Raw genomic sequence first — 9,104 nt, 5'->3', positions numbered from 1 at the left:
CTGTGTGTATGTCCTGTGTCATTTGGGGGATACTTTTTCTCATCTCATTGTCATAGTGGTGGGAACTTAACCCTCCTGCCCTTATCCTAGCCAAGTCTGAACTTTCTGTCCTTTTGTCTGCAGTGTGTAGGGTCCACTATTTCCTTTGTGGGAAGTCTGGCTCTTGGCCTGAATTTCTGTCTTCACCAGAACATGCAAAGGGCCATCCCAAGACCCAATTAAAACAAAGTCCGTACTTAAAAAGGAAGACACAAGGCAAGGGTTGACTGCGTAACTCTAATAGACTTACGACTACTTGCTGCCCACTGAAATGACTGTCACAAAATAACATGAGTCCCCATTCATATTCAGAGTCTATGGCCTCTCCAATTGTTAGGTCCACAGAAGCCCATTTTACACAGTTGGAAGCTCATGGAATGTTACAAATTCTGTTACTTGGCTAGATCTTTCCATGTTGCTACCAAGTGCTTGTATCTGCTGTGATGCTGATCTTACAAGTTTCTGCCTCATGTATTTAAGAGTGAGAAAACTACAATTTAACTGGCCCTTCTGACTATGCCCTGCCCAACACTTACTTGCAATCTCACATTCAGGCCCAGGATAAGGGCTTGTCTTTGAAGCCAGCTGCTGCTTTTCAGGCACCACTCAGGTCCAGCTTCTCCATCTGTTGACCCTGCTGCCAATCTTTCAAGACGGATTTGAAGCCATTTCCTAACGCAGTGCGGGGGACTGCAGGGCCTGGGTGTAGCTTCTGCTTGCGCAAACAGGTGCCCAGAGACATGGCAGTGCTGTTCTGAAGTCCCAGCATTTGTGTTCAAATTGATGGCTCAAGGCCCTTACGTCTGAGCCAACTCTCAAGGACTTTTCCTCTTGCTCTAAGCAGTGATCTTTGCTGCTGCTCTCCCACTTTGTCTGCCCTTAGGTCACTAAGGATTGTAGGGCCTTCTGGACCTGCTCTGGCTCCATCCTCAGAACTCCTAAACAGGCCCACCTCCCTCTGGTTCTGTCCACCCCAGCCTTTGAGTCCCTTTGAGGTGACCCAGGCAGAACTATCAGCTTCCCCTTTGGACCTCACTCTACCTGTGTTTTCCTTGGAACTCTCAGGAGTCTCATGCTCTGTTGCCTAGGCTGGGGTGCAGTGGCATGATCTTAGTTCACTGCAGCCTCCACCTCCTGAGTTCAAGCAATTCTGCCCCAGCCTCCCCAATGGCTGGGATTACAGGTGCCTGCCACCATACCTGGCTACTTTTTATATTTTTAGAAGAGACAGGGTTTTGCCATGTTGACCAGGCTAGTCTTGAACTCCTGACCTCGTGATCAGGTGATCTGCCCGCCTAGGCCTCCCAAAGTGCTAGGATTACAGGCATGAGCCACTGAGCCCTGCCAGAGTGGAATGTTTTTATATTAGTAGACCAATATTTGTGATGAATATCATATGCCGGGCCCTGGGGACCCTGAGATGGCCAGCCCCAGTACTCCTCTTAAACTGTTAACCTCTGGGGAAGAAGATTAGTCATTCACAAATGCAGTCAGGACTCCTGAGTGGCCAGTCACGGTGGCTTATGCCTATGATCCCAGCACTTTATAATCCCAAGTAATCCGAGGTGGGCAAATCACTTGAGGCTAGGAGTTGGAGACCAGCCTGACCAAAACATGGTGAAACGCCCGTCTCTACTAAAAATACAAAAATTAGCCAGGTGTGGTGTCGGGCGCCTGTAATTCCAGCTACTTGGGTGGCTGAGGCAGGGAGAATTGCCTGAACCTTGGAGGCAGAGGTTGCAGTGAGCCAAGATCATGCCATTGCACTTCAGCCTGGGCAACAGAGCGAGACTCTTTTTCAAAAACAAAATTCCACTCAAATGGGACCAAGGCTCTTTGACATTTGTAGACTTCAAATCTGACTCCTGGAATGGAGAGTAGCAACCTGTAAATCTGGGTAGAACCAGATTACCTGTGACCCCTAATGTCCTACATGTCTCTTCCCCAAAAGCACTTTGCTCCCTTATTCTTTCATAATCCAGTCCTGTGCCATGTGCTCTGCCAGGTGCCTGAAGAAGTCAGAAGGACAGTATATAATTATCAAAACATGTTTTGTGCTTTGAGAATAGGAAAAAAAGACAAAAAAACTGTGTACCTTACATTGGTTAAAAAAAAAAAAGAATAAATAAGAGGACCAGGCCCAGTAGGGAGGATCATGCATGCCTCCTGGAAAAAGTGACAGTGAGGTCAGGTGCAGTGGCTCACACCTGTGATCACAGCACTTTGGGAGGTCGAGGTGGGCGGATGGCTTGATGGCTTGAGGTCAGGAGTTCGAGACGAGCCTGACCAACGTGGTGAAACCACGTCTCTATTAAAAATATGAAAATTAGGCTGGGTGCGGTGGCTCACTCCTGTAATCCCAGCACTTCGGGAGGTCGAGGCAGGCGGATCACGAGGTCTGGAGATCCTGAAGATCGAGACCATCCTGGTTAACATGGTGAAACCCTGTCTCTACTAAAAATACAAAAAATTAGCTGGGCGTGGTGGCGGACACCTGTAGTTCCAGCTACTCGGGAGGCTGAGGCAGGAGAATGGTGTGAAACCGGGAGGCAGAGCTTGCAGTGAGCCGAGATTGTGCCACTGCACTCCAGCCTGGGCAACAAAGCGAGATTCCCTCTCAAAAAAAAAAAAAAAAAAGTGACTGGGCGTGGTGGCTCACGCCTGTAATCCCAGCACTTTGGGAGGCCTAGGTGGGCAGATCACAAGGTCAGGAGATCCAGACCATCGTGGCTAACACAGTGAAACCCCATCTCCACTAAAAATACAAAAAATTAGCCGGGTGAGGTGGTGGGCACCTGTAGTCCCAGCTACTCAGGAGGCTGAGGCAAGAAAATGGTGTGAACCTGGGAGGCGCAGATTGCAGTGAGCTGGAGCTTGCAGTGAGCCGAGATTGCGCCACTGCACTCCACCCTGGGCAACAGAGCAAGACTCCCTCTCAGAAAAAAAAGTGAGACTGAAAAGAGGTCAAGAAGCAGTTGGTTAAGGAATAAGCTGATAGCGGGTGGGCAGGCAGGGAGTATAGTGTGTGAGGTCCTGAGATGGGAAGGTGGCATTATTGACTGAATTGGCACCAGGAGGAACAGGTTTTGGGGATAGGTGGATGTTTTCAGATTCAGATGTGTTGCATTAGACATCCAGACAGAGGTATCTGGGGCAGGCAGTTACATGAGGCACAGAAGAGAATGTTTAAAGGCAATGGTCTAGCCACAGGAGCAGTAGCCACTGGAGAGGATGAGGTCACGTGGGATAAGTGGCATGAAAAAGATTAGGGGACCTGGGCCTGAGGTGTATAGGTGCACAATCCTTCCAGATTAGATGGCAGAGAGAAATAGCTGGGGAGGAACAAGGTTGGAGCAAGGGGCCAAGGGAAGGGACAGTTCCTAAAGAATAGTTAAGGCCGGGCGCGGTGGCTCAAGCCTGTAATCCCAGCACTTTGGGAGGCCAAGATGGGCGGATCACAAGGTCAGGAGATCGAGACCATCCTGGCTAACACGGTGAAACCCCGTCTCTACTAAAAAATACAAAAAACTAGCCGGGCGAGGTGACGGGTGCCTGTAGTCCCAGCTACTCGGGAGGCTGAGGCAGGAGAATGGTGTAAACCCAGGAGGCGGAGCTTGCAGTGAGCTGAGATCAGGCCACTGCACTCCAGCCTGGGCGACAGAGCGAGACTCTGTCACAAAAAAAAAAAAAAAAAAAAGAATAGTTAGTTGGAACCCATGCTTCTGGACTGCCTGCAGTCTCAGGGGGCAGCTGGAACCAAAGCTAGAAAGCCATGTGTCTAGGAGGTACCAGGTCCTATTCTAGGAGATGAATATACAGTGCCCAGGAGTCACCCAGGTACTTGTGAAAATGTATGTTCCACGGCCCACCTCCAGAGATGCTGAAGTGGAAAGTCTAGGGACCTAAGGTCCTACTCAGTGTTCTACCAGTTGGACCTGTGAGAAGAGACATCCCACTTCAACTCTCCCCTTTCCCGTACAGCCACACTCTTAGGTTAGGCTACAGGATGGGCACCCAGAACTTTCCAACAGACTCTAACTTCTCTCCAGGATGCTTGGTGATTCACCCCTCCTTGTCCCGTGCCACCCCGACCCCCTCAGTTTATGCCTTGGGCTACCAGTGAAGGGAACTTTTTTGGTTTCCCCTGAAATTACTCAGCTTCAGTAAAGGGAACTTCTGAACTCCCAGTATGCCTGATCCTGGCTGGGGAACATTCCTCCTCAGACTTTAAGCTGTATGCCTCCTCTCTCAACTAGAAGTCATTTCTTTTGTTTTTTTTTTTTTTTTTGAGAGGGAGTCTCGCTCTGTTGCCTGGGTTGGAATGCAGTGGCGCAATCTCAGCTCACTCCAACCTCTGTCTCCCGGATTCAAGCGATTCTCCTGCCTCAGCCTCCTGAGTACCTGGGACTACAGGCGCCCGCCACAACACCCAGCTAATTTTTTTGTATTTTTAGTAGAGGCAGGGTTTTACCATGTTGGCCAGGCTGGTCTTGTACTCCCGATTTCAAATGATCCACCCACCTGGGCCTCCAAAAGTGCTGGGATTACAGGCGTGAGCAACCGTCCCTGGCCAGTCCTTTCTAATTCTTTCTTCTCCAGGCAGTTTCAGAGTAAAGCCAGTTAGGACTTCACTATCTTCCCCCAACACACACAGACACACTCTCACACATACACATTCTTTTCATTCAACCATGCAACTGCTACTGCTCTGACGGGTACCCACCCCACCCCATTGTGAATCAGCAGCTCAAACGAACAAGTAAAAGCCCAGAAATCACATTCAGCCTGTGAAGTCCTGGCTTTAAAAGCAGAAATGGCTACAGAGCATTGTTTGCACAGAAAACACATACAGCATTTAGGCCACTGACCTAGGTTCAGAAACTTCCATTTCAGCAGTTCTTGCAGAATGGCTGCTTTTGGGTTTTTTTTCAAACATTAAATCTGATAAAATTAGGTCAGGCATTTCTTGCACAATTAACAGTTCATCAAATGACTTCCTTATTCTGACTCAATGTAGTCCTATAAACAACATTTAAAACAAGTTTATTTTCAGGCTCAGTGCAGTGGCTCACACCTATAATCCAAGCACTTTGAGAGGCTAAGGTGGGCAGATTGTTTGAGCTCAGGAGTTTTAGAACAGCCTGGGCAACATGGCGAAACACTGTTTCTACAAAAAAAATACTGGCAGTCGCGGTGGCTCATGCTTGTAATCCCAGCACTTTGGGAGGCAAAGGCGGGTGTATCACGAGGTCAGGAGTCCAGCCAATATGGTGAAACCCCGTCTCTACTAAAAATACAAAAATTAGCTGGGCGTGGTGGCGCGTGCCTATAGTCCCAGCTGCTCCGGAGGCTGAGGCAGGAGAATCGCTTGAACCCGAGAGGTGGAGGTTGCAGTGAGCTGAGATTGCGCCACTGCACTCCAGCCTGGGTGATAGAGCAAGACTCTGTCTCAAAAAAAAAAAAAGGCCGGGCGCAGTGGCTCAAGCCTGTAATCCCAGCACTGTGGGAGGCCGAGACGGGCGAATCACGAGGTCAGGAGATCGAGACCATCCTGGCTAACACGGTGAAACCCCGTCTCTACTAAAAAAAAAAAATACAAAAAACTAGCCGGGCGAGGTGGCAGGCGCCTATAGTCCCAGCTACTCGGGAGGCTGAGGCAGGAGAATGGCGTGAACCCGGGAGGCGGAGCTTGCAGTGAGCTGAGATCCGGCCACTGCACTCCAGCCCGGGCGACAGAGCAAGACTTCGTCTAAAAAAAAAAAAAAAAAAAAAAAAAAAAAAAAAAAGCCAAGGTTGGTGACACATGACTGTGGTCCCAGTTACTTGGCAGCTGAGGTCAGAGGATTGCTTAAGCCCAGGAGGTCGAGGCTGCAGTGAACCATGATTGCACCACTGTACTCCAGCCAGGGAGACAGAGTGAGACCCTATCTCAAAATAAATAACATAAGTTTATTTTCAGAAAAGCATTCCTGGCCTGATAAGTCTAATAAATCTCTTACATTTTAACTTTTGGATAAGATAGAGTAAAAAGCACTAGCTAAAGATTTCCCCAAGGGGCTAGGCATGGTTGCATGCACCTGTAGTCCCATCTACTCAGGAGGTTGAGGTGGGGGAATCACTTGAGCCCAGAGGGTCAAGGCTGCAGTAAACTGAGATTGTGCCACTTCACACCAGTCTGTGAGACTCCAGCCTGAGCTGTCTCAAAACAAACAAACAAACAAACAAAAAAAAAAAACCCCAAAAAACCAACCTGGCCAACAAGGTGAAACCTTGTCTCTACGAAAAAATACAAAAATTAGCCGAATGTGAGGCAGGTGGATCATTTGAGGTCAAGAGTTTGAGACCAGCCTGGCCAACATAGTCAAACCCCATCTCTACTAAGAATACAAAAATTAGCTGGGCATGTTGGTGTGCTCCTGTAATCCCAGCTACTTGGGAGGCTGAGGTAGGAGAATTGTTTGAACCTGGGAGATGGAGGTTGCAGAAGCCAAGATTATGCCACTGCACTCCACCCTAGGCAACAGAGTGAGACTCCATCTCCAAAACAAAAACAAAATTAGCCGGGCATGGTGGCATGTGCCTGTAGTCCCAGCTACTTGGGAGGCTGAGGTGGGTGAATTGCTTGAACCCAGGAGGCGGGGGTTGCAGTGAGCTGAGATAGTGCCACTGCCCTCCAACCTGGGCGACAGAGAGAGACGCTGTCTCAAAAAACAAAAAAACAAAGCAAAACAAGAAAATTTCCCAAGAAAACACAGCATGGGTTTATAGAGAGCAGGCCATGATCCCTGTCAGAGTACTCTGAATTGACATGTTTTTGTTACTGTACTCATCAAGTAAGGGGAAGAGTATGCATTCACATACAGGTGTGACACACCTGGGCGGGCACTAAAATAAAGCCCAGCTCCAGCCAGCCACAGAAATTAATGGGTATCTGCCTCACATCAGACACTGACTGGGAGCTGAGGGGGAAAAATGTCAGAAGTCCTTGTACAAGGAATGAGGTCTCATAGGCCTTGGCCCTGAAATGGTGTAATTCCCACTGCCTCTCAGTGAGGCTATGTACAGAGACATTGCTGATCTCTACTCAACAGTCATTCCCAAGTCTTTCCTCCTGGCTGGCTGGCAGAATCTATTTTCCTGCTGTCAAGATAGGGACAGGTGACCTAATTGGCTACAAAGAGATGCAGAGGCTCCTGGGAAAGCCCCCATGATCCCGGGGAACAGGAGAAGGGAATGTTCCTCTCTCCCTTCTCGCTGGTGAGTGTTCTTGAGGGTACCCAGAGTTCTGGGAGCAAGGCAACCACGTTGGAGCTTTGAAGGCAAAGAACTAGAAGGCCCCAGAGAAACAAACTGATGTCTTTCAGCTTTGACCTTTCCAAGAACTCAACTCCAGACGTGTCATGTGAAAAAACAAGAACCACCAAATGGTTGGACCAATGGCTGCTGGGGATTCTGTTAGTTGTATCTAGAAGCATTGAGACTGACATGACATGACAGTGGTGTGTTGGGCAGGGGTACTAGGCAACTTGTTGCCCCTAACTGGCCGGCAGAAAATTTTCCTAGCCAGCTTACCTGTTGTAAAGGTAAGGGCAGGTGACCTGATCTTGGCTATGAAGAGACACAGAGGCTCCTGGGAGACCCATGCTTAGTGCCCCTCCCAGGTCCAGTGTAGTTGTGGCCCTCGAGACCAGTAGAGGAGACCATAAAGCAAGCCCACTTGATCCAAATTCCTAGAGCTCTAGCAGCATTCAGGAGCACATGTAGCTTACCCTCAGTGGTGACCTACAGTTCTGAAGACCATCTGGTTTCATGGGAGGCAAGTGAAGGGAATCTAAATCTCCCTGTAGCAGAATACCCCAGTCACCTTTGTCCCCAGCATGTGACTGTGTGTGTATGCATGTACCTGTGTGTGAATCTAAAGTCCTGGTTTCAGGCCGGGTGCAGTGGCTCATGCCTGTAATCCCAGCACTTTGGGAGGTTGAGGCGGGTGGATTACCTGAGGTAAGGAGTTCAAGACCAGCTTGGCCAACATCCAACATGGCAAAACCACGTATCTTTTTCTTTTTTTTTTTTTTTTGGAGTTTTGCTCTTGTTACCCAGGCTGGAGTGCATTGGCGTGATCTCAGCTCACTGCAACCTCCGCCTCCTGGGTTCAAGTGATTCTCCTGCCTCAGGCTCCCGAGTAGCTGGGATTACAGGCATCTCCCACCATGCCTGGCTAATTTTTTGTATTTTTTTTTTTTTTTTTTTTTGAGGCGGAGTCTCGCTCTGTCGCCCAGACTGGAGTGCAGTGGCCAGATCTCAGCTCACTGCAAGCTCCGCCTCCCGGGTTTACGCCATTCTCCTGCCTCAGCCTCCCAAGTAGCTGGGACTACAGGCGCCCACCACCTCGCCCGGCTCGTTTTTGTATTTTTAGTAGAGATGGGGTTTCACCGTGTTAGCCAGGATGGTCTCGATCTCCTGACCTCGTGATCCGCCCATCTCGGCCTCCCAAAGTGCTGGGATTACAGGCTTGAGCCACCGCGCCCGGCCAATTTTTTGTATTTTTAGTAGAGATGGAATTTCACCATGTTGGCCAGGCTGGTCTTAAACTCCTGACCTCAGGTGATCCAACCGCCTCGCCCTCCCAAAGTTAATAGGGTTACAGGTGTGAGCCACCATGCCTGGCCCAGTGAAACCACATCTCTACAAAAAATACAAAAAAAAATTAGCTGTGTGTGGTGGTACGTGACTGTACTCCCAACTACTGGGGAGGCCGAGGCATGAGAATTGCTTGAACCCAGGAAGTGGAGGTTGCAGTGAGCCAAGATCACGCCACCGCACTCCAACCTGGGAGACAAAGTGAGACTCTGTCACACACACACATAAAATAGTAATAAAAAAAAAGTCAGCTGCGTGGGGTGGCTCACACCTGTAATCCCAGCACTTTGGGAGGCCGAGGCGGGCAGATCATGAGGTCAGGAGATCGAGACCATCTTGGCTAACACGGTGAAACCCCATCTCTACTAAAAATAAAAATAAAAAAAATTAGCTGGGCGTGGTGGCGGGCACCTGTAGTCCCAGCT

The sequence above is a fragment of the Trachypithecus francoisi genome, unplaced genomic scaffold, assembly GCF_009764315.1.
Source record: "Trachypithecus francoisi isolate TF-2019V2 unplaced genomic scaffold, Tfra_2.0 Lachesis_group0, whole genome shotgun sequence".
NCBI classification, from domain to species: Eukaryota; Metazoa; Chordata; class Mammalia; order Primates; family Cercopithecidae; genus Trachypithecus; species Trachypithecus francoisi.
Note: the sequence above shows the minus strand (reverse complement) of the source record.